Source organism: Polypterus senegalus, chromosome 17, assembly GCF_016835505.1.
Source record: "Polypterus senegalus isolate Bchr_013 chromosome 17, ASM1683550v1, whole genome shotgun sequence".
Lineage (NCBI taxonomy): Eukaryota > Metazoa > Chordata > Cladistia > Polypteriformes > Polypteridae > Polypterus > Polypterus senegalus.
The window spans coordinates 93359378-93377768 of NC_053170.1; the positions used below are offsets into that span (position 1 = coordinate 93359378).

General features: G+C 41.1%; 1 long non-coding RNA gene across 1 annotated transcript in view; it reads left to right on the top strand.

Annotated features, from left to right (window-relative positions):
• Positions 1–719: 719 nt before the first annotated feature.
• The window catches only part of LOC120517162, a 55869-nt gene continuing 38197 nt past the window's right edge, over positions 720–18391 (top strand). The window contains exon 1 of the long non-coding RNA XR_005630999.1: positions 720–834. This is a non-coding gene — a long non-coding RNA (uncharacterized LOC120517162). The remainder of the gene's footprint in view (positions 835–18391) is intronic.

Below are 18391 nucleotides of genomic sequence, written 5' to 3' on the forward strand. Positions count from 1 at the left end.
ATTGTAGAATCAACTCTCTGCAGCAGGGCGGCGGTGTGGCGCATGCGTATGGGTGCGGAATAAGGTCAAGTGTATTCACTGCAGGTTATCGTGCTATCAAATAATTTTTAAATACAGTATGTATGTATTCTCTTTGACGGGTAACTAGCCATTCCTTCAATAAAAAAGTACAAGGTATACAAAAATCGTGAATAATAAAATCTGCACTTCGAGGTGCGGTATGCATAAACTGTATTTATTGCGCCAAAGTAGATATTACTTTAAAAAGAATGCATGTAGACTTATTTAGTGAAGTATTTATATTTAACACAAAAAACGTGAATAAGAAAATGTGCATTAAAAGCACATTTCTCAAAATCAAATCACGTTTGAAGGGTTGCAAGGGAGCCACCCTTACAATCTGGAAAACCCGTTCTCGCTGTCTAAACTCGGAGAGAGAAGAGAGAGGGCATGCCGGGGGTGGGGGGGCAGTTTAAAAATACAAAATTCGCCCTAAAGCCGCTTCTGCCGGTCCACAACTCAGCTAAACCGAGCGGATCTCCCTCTAATCGGAACAGACCGTCTCCTAGCAAACAGACCCACGTTTATCCCGGGCTAAAAGATCACCTGACCAGGGTCTAACAACTCTCTACCCGGTCACGCGCCCAACCCAAGCCTCATCTACGGATGTCACGCCCCGAGACTCCCAGCAGCCTCAGCGCCTGCCGCCCGCCAAAAAAAACCGACGGGCGATGGACGCGAATTTCCACTCGAGGGCCAGTGAAATGAATCGGCCCGCCATACCATCGACCCAAATGTGCGGCCGCTCCTCCTGTGCACCTGGAGAACAAACCGGTAAATAGCACCGCGCATTTTCCTCTCCCTCTTTTTATTTAAGAGACTGTGCCTGCCTTCTTGCTTTTATGTGTTTTTTATTAAAAAAAGCGCAATTCTGTAAGGCGTTTTCTAACATTAACCCAAGTTAAGTCAGTGTCATCGGGGCATCTAATTAGAGAAAACACTCACAAAGCCCTTCGTTAAGGTCAATCGATGGCAGTAGTCCAGTTGTTTTTCATGATCTTCTCAAGTGTTTTCTTTTTAACCATTCATCCTATGTATTAAATATCCTGTTCTTCACAGCAATAACCACCCACCCATGTGGACGTTTGCTGCTCATCATGTAACACAATCTCATTTACTGAGCCTGCTTTTTTTTTGGTAACGAGAGGAAAACACATATTGCAGATACAAATTGGGAGTTGCTTCATGTCAAGTGGCTGTTGCTCTTTGAAGCTAAAGATGAGCTGTGATTCATATTATGATTAGTATAATTGAGACTGTGGACGCCAGGAGCGCGTACATCCGCCCTAACCCGACACAGGATTTTAATACTCTTTCTGTGGGAACCACTCTACTTCACTTCTCACCGTTACAGCACCGATCTACATAACAGTTCAACACACGACAGATCATCTTCGGCCGCTTACTGCCTCTCTGTTAAGCCTCTGTCGTCGTCTTCTTCTTCCTCCAGACTCTCGCTTTCCATTAGCAGTGGCAGGCTCCCTTGAAGCAGATCCTGGGAGCGTTCCAGGTGCTTCATCAATATTACCTGGAATCACTCCCATCACTGCCGGACTCAGCAGCTCCCCCTGCCGGCCCCTACGGAAACCAACAGGGCTTCTCACTCCCAGTCTACGCTGCTGGAGAGGGCTGCCCTGTAGCGTCCCAGTGTGAGCTCCCCCTAATAATAACATCCTATAAGCGTCTTCCCCGTCCGTCACAAGACTAAAGGTTGCATTGTTAATTTTTCCACTGAAAGCTATCTGACTGACATTGGAATATCACAGTATCAATCATTTTTATTATTAACACAGTGGGGACCCCATGTAGCTTGATTGGTGTTTTCATTCTCTTGGTCTAATTTGGATCAATGACTGGCACAGGTGGGTAGAGTAGCCAAAACTTGTACTCAAGTAAGAGTAGCTTTACTTCAAAATAATATTACTCGTATAGAAGTTAAAAGTAGTCCACCAAAAACTTACTCAAGTAAGAGTAAAAAAGTACTTAGTGAAAAGACTACTCAAGTACTGAGTAACTGTTTGAATATAATAAATGGTTTATTCTTTAGAAATGTAATAAGAGACAAAAATATAAAATAATTTGCAGATTCTGCTATTTCCAAATAATAAAATAAAGAGTAAAAATAAATCACATCTTTACAAAATAGATGCACAAATAACACAAAGTTCCAAATCTCAGTTTTTCACAACAAAGCTTTTGAAGCTGATACCTATAACGTAAGGTAACGTATGTTTGAACAGTGCAGACTACTTACAGTGGCGAGATATCCTGTAAACTGACAGTATAATACTGCATATGCACTTTGTGGTGTAGTAGGTCCGTGGCTTCAAAAGAAAAAGGCCAATTTCAAATCCATAAAGCCGTGTCACTTTCTGTGGGCGCAATTGCATGACTGCAGGGAGTTAATGAGGTAGTTGGAGCGAGTCGCACCTGCATGCACGGGTCAGATCGTTCTCAATTGCTTTATTGGTTTCCTGCGGCGTGTGATTAAGGCCCATGGAGACGGGAGTGTATACGGGTCAGTACAAAAAAAAGAAAAGGAGAAAAGACATGAGGTTAAAAGACATGAAAGGCAGGCTTGGGAACGACGATCTGGTCCTTGAAGTGAACAGGAGCCCCGCATGACTAAAAAGTCTCTCACAGGCTGCAAGACGCAGGAAGTTTGTGTGTGGTCATGTGGCTATATGGCTACATTGGTGAAACAGTGGATTGTGAAGCAGTAGATCCACTGGCAACTTCTGTCTTGTAAAAATATAGTTTAATGTAGAAATGGAAAAAAGTAACGAGTCGAGTGTTGCCCAATGTAGCGGAGTAAGAGTAGCGTTTCCTCTTCACAAATGTACTCAAGTAAAAGTAAAAAGTATGGTGCAGTAAAACTACTCTTAGAAGTACATTTTTTTTAAAAGAAAAAGTTATTTAAGTAAATGTAACTCGTTACTACCCACCTCTGACTGGGATCATTCTTATTTTGGTGGCACAGTGGTTAGAGATGCTGCCTCACAGCTCACGAGTTCTGGGTTCAAATTTTGACCTGCACTTTCTCAGAGTGTCTCTGCCCAAGTTTCATCTATCCATCCATCCCCGCTTATCCTGGTCAGGGTTGTGGAGAAGTTGGAGTCTATTCCACCAAGCATTGGGCAAAAGGCAGGAACAAACCCTGGACATGGTGCCAGCCCATCACAGGTTGAACACACAATTGAGGATTGACGGGGCAACAACAACAACATTTATTTCTATAGCACATTTCCATACAAACAGTAGCTCAAAGTGCTTTACATAATAAAAAAATAAAAGACACAATAAGAAAACAAAATAAGTCAACATTAATCAACATCGAATAAGAGTAAGGTTCAATGGCCAGGGGGAACAGAAAAAACAAAAAAAAACTCCAGACGGCTGGAGAAAAAAATAAAATCTGCAGGGATTCCAGACCATGAGACCGCCCAGTCCCCTCTGGGCATTCTACCTAACATAAATGAAACAGTCCTCTTTGGATTTAGGGTTCTCATGGAAGGACTTGATGATGATGGTCACGTAGACTTCTGGCTTTTAATCCATCCATCATTGTTGGAGCATCATGAAGCTTTGAGTAGGTGGTGGTGACGCAGGTCACCACCACAAAGAAACCGGAAAAAGAAACAGAAGAGAGAGTTGGGGTCAGTACAGATTTAAGAGCCATCATGAATAGTTATTATGAAGAATTGAACATACAGAGTATCAGGATTAAGTTAAAGTGAAGTTAAATTGAAGTTATGAGAAGGCCATGTTAAAGTAATATGTTTTCAGCAGTGTTTTAAAGTGCTCTACTGTATCAGCCTGGTGAATTCCTATTGGCAGGCTATTCCAGATTTTAGGTGCATAGCAGCAGAAGGCTGCCCGCCTCACAACTTTTAAGTTTTGTTCTTGGAATTCTAAGGAGACACTCATTTGAGGATCTGAGGTTACGATTTGGAATATAACGTGTCAGACATTCCAATATATAAGACGGGGCAAGATTATTTAAGGCTTTATAAACCCTAAACAGAATTTTAAAGTCAATCCTGAATGACACAGGTAACCAGTGTAGTGACATCAAAACTGGAGGGATGTGTTCGGATTTTCTTTTCCCAGTTAGGATTCTAGCAGCTGCGTTCTACACTCATTGCAAACGATTTATGTCTTTCTTGGGTAGTCCTGAGAGGAGTGCGTTACAGTAATCTAGTCGACTGAAAACAAACGCCTGAACTCATTTCTCAGCATCTTTCAATGATATAAGAGGTCTAACTTTTGCTATGTTTCTTAAGTGAAAAAATGCTGTCCTAGTGATCTGATTAATATGCGATTTAAAATTCAGATTACAGTCAACAATCACCCCTAAGCTTTTTACCTCTGTCTTGACTTTAAATCCTAATGTATCCAGTTTATTTCTAATAGCCTCATTGTATCCATTATTGCTAATCGCTAAGATTTCAGTTTTCTCTTTATTCAACTTGAGAAAGTTACTATTCATCCATTCTGAGATACAAGTCAGACATTGTGTTAGTGAATCAAGAGAGTCGGAGTCATCAGGTGCTATTGATAAGTACAGCTGTGTGTCATCAGCATAGCTGTGGTAGCTCACATTGTGCCCTGAGATAATCTGACCTAACGGAAGCATGTAGATTGAGAAGAGCAGCAGACCCAGGATAGAGCCTTGTGGACCACCATATCGGATATCATGTGTCTTCGAGATGTAATTACCACAACTAACAAAGAATTTTCTCCCTGCCAGGTAGGATTCAAACCAATTTAAGACCCTGCCAGAGAGGCCCACCCATTGACTAAGTCGATTTCTAAGAATATTATGATCAATGGTGTCAAATGCGGCACTCAGATCTAAGAGGATGAGAACAGATAAATGGCCTCTGTCTGCATTCACTCGCAAATCATTTACTACTTTAACGAGTGCAGTTTCTGTGCTGTGATTTGTTCTAAAACCCGACTGAAATTTATCAAGAGCAATAAAGGCTAGAAACGACACTGTGTCCAAGTTTGCAGGATTTTGCCCTTTTTAATTTTAAATGAATTTTTGTGCTTTATAATCTCTGAGGCTGACGCTGGAGTTGATTGGTTGAAGTCAGAAGGTTGTCCTGGAATGAGCACTGATGGAGTTCAGGTAGTAATAGCAACACAAGGATTCAGGACCAGTATGAAAATATCAAAAAGGAAGTGGATGCAAATTACTAAACCTAACAATGGTGATATTAGCAATAAATGTCAAAAAACATGCAGTGGTATAAAACTAATGTTAAGACTGAAACGGTTTTTCCGTGGTTTCTTGGGATTTGTTTCCAAAGCCTTACGACATACTGTACATTTGAGTTAAAGTAGACCTTATTGTTCAAGAGGGTAGCATTTTTAAGTTAGAATGAAGTGAGCGAGTTAACTCTCTCAGCTGACAGTGCAGTGGTCACCACTGCCGCGTTTTCAGCTCAGCCGTGATCCTGAACTAAATAAGCAGAATAAGTTAGAAAGTGGATAGCTAAGTGAAAGTTGATTCTGGGGTTTGTAGGGTAACTTCAAATTAAATGGACTCGGATTTCAGAAGCAAATTTAAACTGTGCCGGCCAGCAGGCTTCACAGTCAATCTTCGCCATGTCTGTTCCACACACGGTTTTGGAGCGAATGACAATTTTAAATAAGGTGTTAGTTTTAACATTCTGGACAACCATGAATATTTGCCCATGTCCCGTTATCTGCTATTCCATGTTACAGTGTGCCATAAACCCCAAAGGTGGCCGCAGCAATCAGGGCTGCACCAATAGTGCGTTAGTTCGCAGACGTTAATAAACCTTGTAGACTGTGAATTTAATGGCTGCCACTATTATTTCTTTTATCTGCAGAGCAAAAGATTAAAGACGTAATAAACAGAAGAGTCGACTCCGTAAAAATGCAAGTTAATTAAATTTTGATTCGTTTGGCTTCGTCTTCATTCTTTCATTTAGAATGTCTGAATGCTCTAATAAGAAAACCGTTAATCATGCAGCGCTTTTAAGTATCCAGTAATAAGCATGGACTTTTTAATAACGTGAAGAGCCTCGGCTTTATGCAAATTATTGATAAATTTAGAAAATGAATAAGGCTGCAGTGTGACCAAGTAGTTGTACTACTTCAGTCAGTTACCAACCTGGTCATTGTCTGTGTACATTTTTCATGTTCTCTCTGTGTCTGCTTCAGTTTATTTTCCGGTTGCTTTAATTTTCCTCCCATATCTGAAAAAAAATGTGTTTATTGCGAGTCTGAATTAGCTCCTGTGAATGTGTGTGCCCTATGAAAGAATGGCACCCCATCTGCAGCTTTCTCTTATCTTGCACCTGATGCTGCAGTGAACAATGAAGGCACAGAAAATGAATGGAATATCGTATTACTGCCCACGATTACCAACATGATCTCTCTTGGTAGGACTTTCCTAATATCTGCTTCTGTACAGCACAAGCCGATCCACAGGGGTGTATAGTGGAATGGCGAATGGTCCAAGATAGTGGGCTTCCATAACTCTAAAACAGGATTGATGATTAAATGTGGGTGGCCTCATTTAGGCCTTGTACCCACATTGTGCTTTGTGCTGCTTGTAATTGAGGAGGTGCACCTTGCCTTTATGGCAAAGGTGGTTGCTTTGGCCTACCCCAATAGCAAATGACAAGAAAGAGCTCAGTGGCTGATTCTTAACAAGAAGCAAACCTAATGGATGTATGAGGGAGGATGACCATATGCATTATGAAGGGAAAATGGCAAGTTATTATTGTTAGTGCAGAGCAAATTATTAGAAAGTAATGCACTACTGCACTTCACAAAGACCTGCTCATGGAAGAAGGTACGCTTTAAAGTGTAATTGTAACAAAGAATTGTAGCTTCTACTGCAAGATATAAATAGAGCCTGTTTTTTGCACTAAATTTTAAAATACTTGGAGCCCAGAATCAGGAGTAAGGAGTACATCAGGGTAGTATTGTGGGAGTTCACCTGTGCTATATAGTTTTAGCTAACAGTGATGTGTGTATGAGTGCCGTGTATGTCTGCTTTATAGTGCACTACGTGTACAGCTTTATCTGCCTCAGGTAAAGTTGGAATTCTGTGTAGCTGCTTTATAGTGCGATACATGTACTGTCTTATCTGCCCGCAGACAGCTGCCTTAAGCAAAATGAGACTTCTGTGTAGCTGCTTTATAGCACCCCGTTTGTACTGCCTCACTCACATGTGGATAGCTGCCTCTAGTAATGAGATTTATTAGATGGACATGAGTAGACCAAACGGTTGTCTGCAGACCTGAGAATAACTAAACACCTGTGCCACTTACAGAAGCAGGTGCCAATTCACTGGGTTGCGTTCCTATTGAAGATGTCTGTTCTCACCTGTTTACCTTTGTAGGAATGTGGCACTCGCCCACACTAGGTGCTGATGACACAATTCAAACAATACCTGTATGTACTTGCAATGGCAACAAAGCAAAATTAATAAAACCCATAAAACAAACTATAGCAAAACATAGGAAATATATTTTAAGGAGTATTCCGTGGGTGCTGTATTGACCTGCAGATGCGAGACACAGAGGAATGGACTGCACAAAGCTGGCCCTTAGAAGGACCATTGGTTTCTGTGATCCGGCCCTCTACCTCTTTCATCAGCTGGTCCTCTCTCTACACCACACAGGTCTTCTGCTACTTTATCTCAGTGCCCATTCATTCATGCCACCAGCCTTACTTCACAATGCTCACCCGTCAGAGGAAATTCACCTGCCACCAAACACAGCTAACTTGCAGTCACCTTCAACACTCTCAGGAACTGCTTGTATGACCAGCTTCTTCAGGTAGCCCTGTCCCTTCTGACAGTCACCAGCCACTTGAGGAATGTGACCCTTTCAGGTCCGGACCCACAAGTTTACACTACTTCCTTGTTAAGGATACGTATGATGAGAATCCCCTTCAAACCTGGCTGCATAGCTGCTTTAGAGTTTCTTCAGTTGGCTAAGATTTTGCTTCTTGTCAGTTTCAATGGGAATGCAGGCGTGTTGTCTGGGTGGTGGTGGAGATCTCGTCTCTCTTTGTGGAGCATGCATCCCAATCTTAAAGGCCTCTCTTAATGTGGAGTTAACATTGATTACATAACTGATTGATAATCTTAAAACCATTTATCATGCTTATATTATTTAGCATTCTGTTTTTTGGTATTCTAAAAGAATTATGTTCAAATCAATAAAGATTTAGAGTTTTAATTAATACATACAGTAGCAGTTTATCCTACTATCTGCAGTTTGAGTTTGAGCAAACAGTCTTTAGTATGGCTTGTTAGAAAACTTTTCATAGTGTAGCTGCTTGTTGTTCAGTCTTTTTTAAGCTTGTTACAGCTCTTAGTTTATTGTATATTTAACATTCATTGTTCAGTATGGTTGGTTTGATCATTTACTGGATTAAAACAGTCTTCAGTGTAGTTTGCAAACGGGTAAGCTGTATTTTGTATTATGTAAAATGGTATTTTGTCTTTTAATGTCCTCTCATTTAGCATGACACTAGAGAGGACTCGACTACTTGAATGGTGGTCATATATGCAGGTAAGAATTTCACTGGACGCATGACAGTATTAATACCGATACTACTGGCTACTGCCTTGTGTCCAGTGCTGACCCTTAAATTGGATAACTGGGCACTGTTAACTGTGCAGCGAAGCTGAGTGAAACAACCTCTCTATCTGATAACTGTGAAACAGTACTTGAGTGCAGCTGTTTTGCGATTCAAAGAGTAAAAGTCCAACTGTCCATTCTGACCTCATGCTAACATCACCATTCAGATAAGCTTGAGGAAAGCCGTATGGATGCATCTGGACTGTTAAATCTATAGAGACGTGACTGCAACTGAACCTGGGTCCAATGTGTCACCAACCAGAAGTGCGTGTTTAATAAATAATAATTAATTAAGTTTATTTATATAGCACCCATTGGCCATGTTATTAGGTCCACCTGCTCTTTAACATAAAATGTCTTATTCCTCAAACAGCCCATCATGTGGCTGCTCCTAATTTTATACTGCATATGGATATTGTCAAGAGGTTTCATTTTTTTTTGTCCAGACATTAGTATGGATGCCTGATCTAAATCACATTGACTGTGGTATGATTGCTGGTGCCAGCTTGTCACTCACTGCAGCCACTAGATCTGACAGAGAACGAGGCCATAAACAAAAAACATGAAAGAAGAGGCGGTCCTGTTAATGAGAAAGATCATCAGATAATGGCCAGATTGGCTCAAACTAACGGAAAGGCCACACATATCCCAATAACAGCTCTTTACCTTTGAGGCATGGGGGAGGACATCTCTGAACACACAGCATGTCAGACATTGAAGAGGATGAGCTACAATGGCAGTACACACTGCCAGGTTCAAGTCCTGTGAACATGTGATCAACAAAACTGGAAGACTGAAGAGTAGAAAAATGTCTTTTGCTCTGCTGAACCTTGGATTGTGCCTTTACATACAGATGACAGGGTCAGAATTTGTTGTAAACAGCATAGCTCTATGGACCCCTTCTGTCTTGAGTCAGTAGTCCTGGCTAGTGGTGGTAGTTTAATAGCTTGTGAATGTTTTCTTGGCACACCTTAGGCCTTTGAATATCATCTCAATGATGAATGCCACAGCGTACCCAAACATTACCACTGATCACGTGAACCCCTTTATAAATGGATATTCTGCCACGTCAGAGAAGACGCATCTCTTCAGTTTAATCCAGTAACCTACAAAATCCCCAGAACTCAATCCAATAGAACCCTTTGGGATAAGATGGAGTGAGAGTTTGCAACATGAAAGTTGGGCAAAAGATTCACCAGGAATTTGTGATGGTGTAAAGTTATGTTGTTACTTAAGCATTCAATTAGAGAAGTAAATGTTTAAGTAACAACATAACTACAATGGTATTAAGTCAGCATGGAGTGACATCCCTAAGGAATCCATCCTGCCTGCCGTGGAGGCAGAAGGAAGTCAAGCCAAATACTGGAGAGGTGGCCAAAAAGCTGGACACAGAGCATGTATCAATGTTCATTGACTCTCTCAGTTCACCTAATGAATAAACACAAATACTGTACCAAGATGATAGCAGGAAGCACATCTCTCCATCATGGCCTCTGTAATGACTTGTTTGAATGGCTAGCTAGGTATGTGATTTTCTTCTTGAAGTCTTTGTAGTTCTCTTTTTTTTATGGTGTAAGCATTATGTAGCTATAAAAAGTTTAAATCGTGTGTCTCTTTGCTGCTTTCACTTTGTTATTCAGATCTCCCCGTCACTGTTTATTCTTGCTGTTCTAGCAAATGACAGCAAAGTGCAAAAAAGTCATAAATAAACATGAAACAGCAAAATAAAATCCAAACTATTGGTAGATTTGAACTTGTGTGTACAGCCCATTCAGCCACCATTCTAGCAGGACTGAGCCTGGGAGGAGGTCGTCATTGTGTTCATCCTGATTCTCACTGAGCCACTTTAGACTTACTGAGTGCTTGGAGTGGTAAAGTAGATGAGAGGAAAACAAGAACATGCAGAAAGTCAATACCAGAGTTAGATGTAATGCGCAAAATGACTGCTGATAAACACCCCGGAGAATCTACAGTACAGAGGTCTTTTTGTAGCCGTTGGCACAGATTCATCTGTTGTTCTGTTCCTCCTCCCCCCCACCTCGTCAGTATAACGTATCCTATTTTCTAAATTCTCAGTTTTTCTATTAATTTAATTATCTTAATTAGAATCACTACTGAAACTCATTAGGCATCTATGAGTAGCTTTTGTAATGAGATGAGCACAACTGGCTGGAATGAATCAGAAGGTCCGGGTTATTAATAAAGACAACAACACTAAGCTTGACGTGGCTAATGCTGTTTGTACAGTTCAGTTCACTTGGCGTTTTTAGTCACGTGTCAGAGAGTAGGGGTAGATTCAGAGACTTGGTCTGTGGCACAGCAGCCAATGGGTGATTCTTGGGGCTCATGTACTTGATGGTTACTGCTGTGTATGAGAACGGAGTGAAACTTGGAGGAAGTGAGTCACACATCACATCAAGCCGAGTGTCCCCTTTATTTATTTGGGTTTCAGACTCTCACAGTCTGCTCATCTTCTAGCTGGCACTGATAACACACTGAGAGGCATATTTGGCTATTTTGAGAGATGTCAACATACTGAAGCAGGTGCATGGCAGGAGTTGGATGGCGACTCTTAAGCTGACCCTGTAAGATGGAGTGTGTGTGCCATGTGTGCAGCTGTGTCCAGCTATGAACTGGAACCTCATCCGCCCGCCTGGGATATGCACTTGCTCTTTTCATTCCTAAACTGAATAAATTAGCTAAAAATGGATGTAAGAATGCACAGATGTCCTTATTGTTTGGCTATAGTGTTTTCACTTTTAGTTTGTCATGAAATTACCTTCTTGGTTTAATGTGGTCTTAACTTGTGGGCCATCATGGCAGTAGGTTATTTAATTCAAAAAAAATGGCAGACTTCCAAAATAAATCCCCCTTATCAACTCTGTCTATTGTATTGTGCCTTTTTATACAGTTGCCTGCCTGCCTGTATCTATCTATCTATCTATCTATCTGTCTGTCTGTCTATTGAGAAAAACAAACACCCATAAAGTATACAGAGTAACTTAAAAAGTTTAAGGTTGTTAAAATCATTACCTATTTTGACTGTACATAATGATGTAATGGAGTCGCTATTTTATTATTTTGTAGTAGTTATGAGCTATTGGCAATGCAGAAGAACCAAAACTTCCAGGAAACAGGAAAGACACTATACGGTATAAAATCACAGTGTTACCAGTGTAATTATTTCCCACGTAACCACCTGTGCCGTCATTGAAAATATGCACAGAGTAAAGGACCACTTAGGGGGACACTTCCACTCACCACTTGTTGTCATCTCTGAGACTGCAGGGCATCCAAGCCTGAGTTATCCAGCTGAGCAAAAAGATCCCCCGGCTCTGCCCAGCCTACACTGGGCCTCTGCTTTGTACAGTACCTGGGAGCCTATCACATTACACAATGCAGTGGCAGGCGCTCACTCGGCATTCATGTCACATTGACCCCTCTCTTGAGAGATCCTGGATTAGTTCCCAGTTGTTACCAGCAAGAAATCACATGATGAAGATTGCAAAAGTCTTATCATATTTCCTAATCCATGTCACCAACCTCCATTGCTCTAGATGTTTGAACTCGGCCAATACCCAGTGATTCAACATAGCAGACATGCTTCACCTCGCCTTTTAAATTCAAAGAACTTTCAATCCCAGCTAAAGGCCTTTCTGCAATCCAGCACTTCTCTACCTTGCTTGTCCTCCACATCTGATATTCGAATTTCCTTTCTTATCTCATTTTCTTTTTTCTTCATGTGTATCTTACAGGAGGGCTTCTGTGCGTGAAGGAGTTTCTCCCCCTGACTTGGCTTTTGAGGCAAGCAGCCAAGGACCAAGGAGACTCATCCACCTCAGCCTCCATCACAGCTGAATGCCCCTCCATTATAAGGCCCACTCTGGCACAAACCCACTCTCACATGATCTACTTTAATTAAAGGATAAGTGTGTGTGTGTGTCGTGATCTGGAGAGTCCCGAAAGGAGAGGTACAAAATACTTTCTAAAGCTGCCCACTGGTGGGGGAGTAGCTTCCTTGTTTCCCAATACTATTGTCTATCAAAACTCAGCAGGTTCCTTTTTTTTAATTTTGTTATAGATCATGTCTCTTTCAAGTGAGAAATGACTTCATTAAAATGCCTGCATATTTTTAGACGCTTCCTGAAGTGAAATGGCACTGCTGGGCTGTCAGGGTTCTTATTAAGCAGTAGAAACTACTCATTGGGTCTAATAAATCAGCAGGAAAGGCAATTCCATCTTCTTGTACTTTTATCATTTGACTGCATCAGTAAATAGGATACAATCATCACGATGCAATTTCAGTTATTATTGTCTATTTTTACTTGACATCAAGCATTAATGTCTATTTGTTTTTCATTATAAGATCTTCCTTTAAACCCAATCGTTACTTAATCCAAACTTGTGTCAGAATTGATTTTATCATGCTGGTCCTGCAAGTAAGTACTGATCAATCCAGCAGCTGATCAAAGCAACAAAAATATGTCCACAGAATTTGACGTTGTGCCCCGACGGCACAATGACTTAGATGGTAAGGTTTGTGTGGAATGGACCTCTTCTGCTGCTGTTGGTGAGAAGCTGTGCTCTTGGTGGGTGGACATCTGTGTGGGCTGACGGGCATGACCGGCCTTGGTATAGTGTAGCTGGCTTAAATTTCACTTAAATATTCATCGATCGTATTATTGCATGGACCAGTTTGAGTGAGTGTGGATTGTGCCCCCTGTGATGGACTGGTGCCATGCACAGAATTGGTTCCCACTTCCTACTAAATGTTGTCAGGATAGGCAACGTCTTGCCCAGACCTTAATCTGGATAGGTGATTCGAGTACAGATGAATGACTTCTTCATTTTGGCAGTGGACTCGTGTATCCACCAGGGCTGGTTCTCAACGTGCACCCAATTCTATCAGCCAAAGTGCTGGCTACCTGCAATTCTGAAATGGATATGTGTTTAGAAAATAAAGAGATGAATTATTATTGTCTGCAATGACCTGGCACCCCACCCAGGGTACTGTCACCCAGTTTACTCACTGTAAAACTGGGTTAGAAAATAATTGCACTGATGAATTACCGTATAACATTTTCCAGTGGACAGGTTCCCCGTTCAGTGTTTGTTTCTGTCATGTGCCCAGTGGTGACAGGATAGACACAAGCTTCCTAAGAGACTGCAGTGGATACTGTGATCGATGGTTGGTGGATGGATGGATGGTGTTCCCTTGCCTGGTTAGAAGGCAATTATGGGTGGATGGTCATCCCACTCGGGATGGTTTCTGTTCCTTTTCCCAGTCAGGAGGCCAGTGTAGTGGAAAGACAGGGAGAGGCTGCCTCCTGGGGTCTTGAGTTCCCCTAGTATACTAGATGGCAGCTTATAGTTCAATCATGGATACCCACAAGGCTGTATGGGAGATGTAGTTCTGAAGGGCACCCCTGTTTAAGCTACTGGGAGGTTCTGCCGAAACTGGAAGTGCTGTCTGGTTATGGTGTTGACAAGGTAGAAGGACACCCAGGTCTGGCTTAAAAAGGAGCCCTCCACCTCACCTAAGGAGTCCTAGTCTGGAGTGGACGTGAAGCCTAGTTTTGAAGGCCAGGTGAGTCCTCCTTTAGTACAGATAGGTAGGCTGGTGCTTTCTGATTTGGAGGCTCTGAGTCTGTGGCCAGGCTGTCTGTGTGAGGATATAAAAACATAGAGGGCTGGGGCAGGGTCCGATTTCTTGTCTGTGACAAACACCAGAGTTCTTCTCATGAAGATGAGTTGATAGCTTAACCCCTCTTCATTGTCTGATATGTTTACTTCTTATGTGTATCGCTTCAAGTTTATTTATGTTGACGTTTCATTGGCTAAATAGCCATCCAGATATTGTGCACCCTAATCCCATTATCTCCAAGCCTTGATTTGTAAGACTTCAGGTACTGAATTTGGAACACTCAAGATAAATAATCCTTAGTTACTTCATCATAAAACTTCAGCAAGCACTAATGATGGAGAAATCGAGTAAAAATTACACTAAATAAAATGCTACAATTAACAGTACTGTATTGACCAGCCCTCACGCAGGATCTGAGAGCAGTTACCATTAGTCGTGCCAACTGAAACAAATCAACAATATTTGTTGGATCATTTTTCACATCCTGGTTACTGTCTTGTGTTTTTCTTGACTATGTTACTTTCCAGCCATATTTTCTTACAATTGGAACACAACCTATTACTTCCTCAGGGTCACAAACTGAACTGAAGGCAGTGAAAGAATACTAGCTGCTTAGATAAAAAAAATAACATTTGCTATGTTATAATCTTTACAAGGTTTGGGATTCCCAAAAAAAATCTATTAATATACACACCAAGTGCCAATGCTGTTGCTGGTGGCCCTGCATGTATAGCCGGTGTGTGAAAAGGGCCCTCAGGGACACACGGGCACATCCAGAGGATCAGAAAAACCGCTCCTGCAGCCTAGTGTGTGTTCATTAGAGCACATCTGACACTTTTTCACCATGTCCGGTGTTTAATATCCCTGAAATGTGACAAGGAGTGAAGAAAGGTTAGTAGGTATTTGAATAAGTCAAAGAGAATTACAAAACAAATCATTGTACCTTCAGACACGCTGACCTTTAACTTCAGACCAAGAGGCCACTGGTACTCTTTCTGCAACTCAATGATGGACCACATTTTTAATGCTTTAGAGATTCGAAAAGATCAGCTGTCTTGTCAATAAGTTAACATCACAGTGAGAATGACAGAGTAGTTAAGGATGGTGGGGTGATGGGGGGTCTGTGCCCCCTATTGGAAGGTTGGGGGAGTACACAGAGCTACGGTAGAACCACTGCACACCCATTCAGCAGTGGTATTTGGTAAATGTTATAAAGATTATTAAAAATCATTTAAAGTTTGTCGTGGTTTAGCCAGGGCTTTGTAATTTGATATTTTTGTTATTTCCTTGCAGTATGTTGCTTTTGTGCATATTATGTTGATTATGTCTTTGGTCTGTTTGTATTTTGTGTTTTGAACATTGTTTATGTATTATATGTATCAATAGAGTTTCCCTTACATGCCCTGTCCCCTTTATCTAGAGCTGAAGGGGACGGGGCCACCTCAGTCTGTCAGCTTGAGAACTTCCCCTCTGCCTAAATATTCCATATGTATGGAGAACTGTGGTGGAAATGTCATTTTTGTGTATTTTCTGGTTTTTGATTCTTTTGTGAATTTTGAAATTTGATTTACAGTTTGGATTTGTTTGAATTTTAGGCAAGTCCTTTCCTCCTATTTTTGAGCTCTGCTTTGCCCATATATGTTTGGTAGTAAAATGTTTAAATTGTAAAGACACAGCATTTTCACAGTTACTCTCCAGCTTTGTGAATTTTGATTAAAGTCTTTGAAGTTTACTAAGGATTATTTTAGTGTGGGATTTTTCCCCTTTTTGGTGCTGCACAGGCCAAATCCTCCTTGTAATTTGGGAAAAGGCCAACTTTAGCCATCATCTGTGGCTTGGAGGTACGCTTTTGTTGGGAAAGCTTTGTTTTTTTTTTTTATAGTTGTGTGTTTGAGATCCAGAAAGATACTAACAAAGTAGAATGTACGAATCACAACTCTATATTAGCATCTACACCTACAAGCAGAATTGAACAGATTTCTACAGAGAAGAAGAAGTAGTAGTAAAAAGTTAACTCATTACTTCTATTCACTCAGGAGTTCATTTTCTTTCTAGCATATTCTCAACAAGAGTGAAAAAAGATCAGTTATTATTGTATGGCTCTCCATTTTGTTTCCTCACATCTTAGCTCTGTTTGTGTCTTACGTTCTTACCACTCTCATCTGAACTTTCTCTAGTGCTGTTGTGGTTTATAAAGAGGCCAGAACTCTCCACCTTTACACAGGCGAGGCCTTACTTGTGCGTTATACAACTTAAGCTCCACACATCGCAGGTGCTATATAACCTAAGAGTCTGTTAGCTTTTTAATCTGTCCACTGTCTGGAAGTCGAAAATGATGAGTTCCCTGTGACCTCCAAGTCATTCTCATTAAGTGTACTTTCAAAATCCTCACTGTGTATTGAAATGTAACATTTTTACTCCATACATTCCAGTGTGTGTGTGTATTTATTGATTTACTTACTTGTCTCCCAATTTATATATTTATTTAAAGAGCTTCTGTAAAAAGCCAAATTCCCCCTGGGGGATGGATGTCTGTCTGTCTGTCTGTCTGTCTGTCTGTGCTAATTATCAATTATTTGGTATTCCACCTAGTTTAGTGTTGGCTGATAAATTGACCAGCTCGTTATTTATACTTTTATCAAAAAGTGGATTAAGCATTTAAAAAATGGACAAATAGACAGAGAAGTTGTGCCTAACTCCAGTGACAACAAAGTCCTTTGCGATTTATTGCCCTCTCCACGTTTGGGGGGCTAAGTCAGTCTGCTGCCTGTGCGTGTTTGTTGTTGATTTTGTTCTAATCATCCCCTTCCATTTTCTGTTCTGCAGTGCAGTTCTCTTTCATCTTTGATGCAGGACCTCACTGAAGCTGAGAATCCAAAAGCATCCTGCTTTATCACCAGTTCACTGTTCTGGGTTCACTTCTTGAAGTTAACATGTTTTCCTTGTGAGTTTTCCTCAGGGCTTTTTTTACACAATATTGATTCCAAAGTGGCAGGCCATTCATTTATGGGCCTCTTCCCGCTGCTGCTCTGTAAAAATATTCAGTCATTTTCCTAATTATAAGCACAGTTTTTCTTCACACCGCACAAAGAGGAACAAATTATGCAAGCTTTAGCAAATTGAGATAAAAAAAGTGGTTAGGCCTCTGGCATTGTGCGAGCAACACAGAGTCCTTTTAAAAAATTAAATGACTAAGAGCATTTTCCCTGTGGCCGAGTTAAGAATTATGGTTATTATGCAGAACATGCACCCATTGATTCTGAACAAGTAGCCTTCATTTAGTGGAGCTCTGAAGTCACTAGTAATTATGCTAAGCTGCCACTGTGAATTAGTCTAATGGTGAAGGTGGACAGGTCAAGTGTTCATTGGGAGCGCTTTGGCTAACACACTTGGAACAGAATTTTTCCTTTTTTTTTTTTTTTTTATCGCTTCTCAACTCTTCTACATTGTCTCTGAAGTAAAGTGCCAGTGGCTTTCCAGCGGTCCATTTCCTCTTTTTGCCTTCCCCCTTTACGTTTATATTTTTATTTTCCCGTGCTCAATATGAAATGCAGCTCTGAATGATGCCTCCTGGGTTTTCGGGTCCCAGGCTTGGTGTAGTATTAGAGCTGACCTTCTGCCAGGCCAGCCTCCCGTCCAACAGCTGAAGGCTAATCGCACTAACTGAACAGAAGACTGACAGATTATTATGGGTAGGCGTTATTGTATCTATAACATCAATCATGGCTAATTAACAAAACTACTTCTGTCATTGATAATGACAGCTCCGAGTGAGTGTCAGTCAATGGAGAGGATTGAAGCACATGTCTTCAAAGTTTTGAAAAAAAAATGCAAAAAGAGACAAATCCAGAAAAATGAAATCCATAGATCTTCAAGCCCACCCAGAGGCCTATCTTCCGCAACATTGCATGTTCATCTGACATTGTTGTCCAAAGTGACACATAACAACAGCTTACATATATTTTGAGCACAGGCAGGTTATAGGATGTCCTTGGGTTGACACAATGAGTCAGAAGCAGGGACTGAAACACTAGCTTAAGGGGTTAAGATCCTG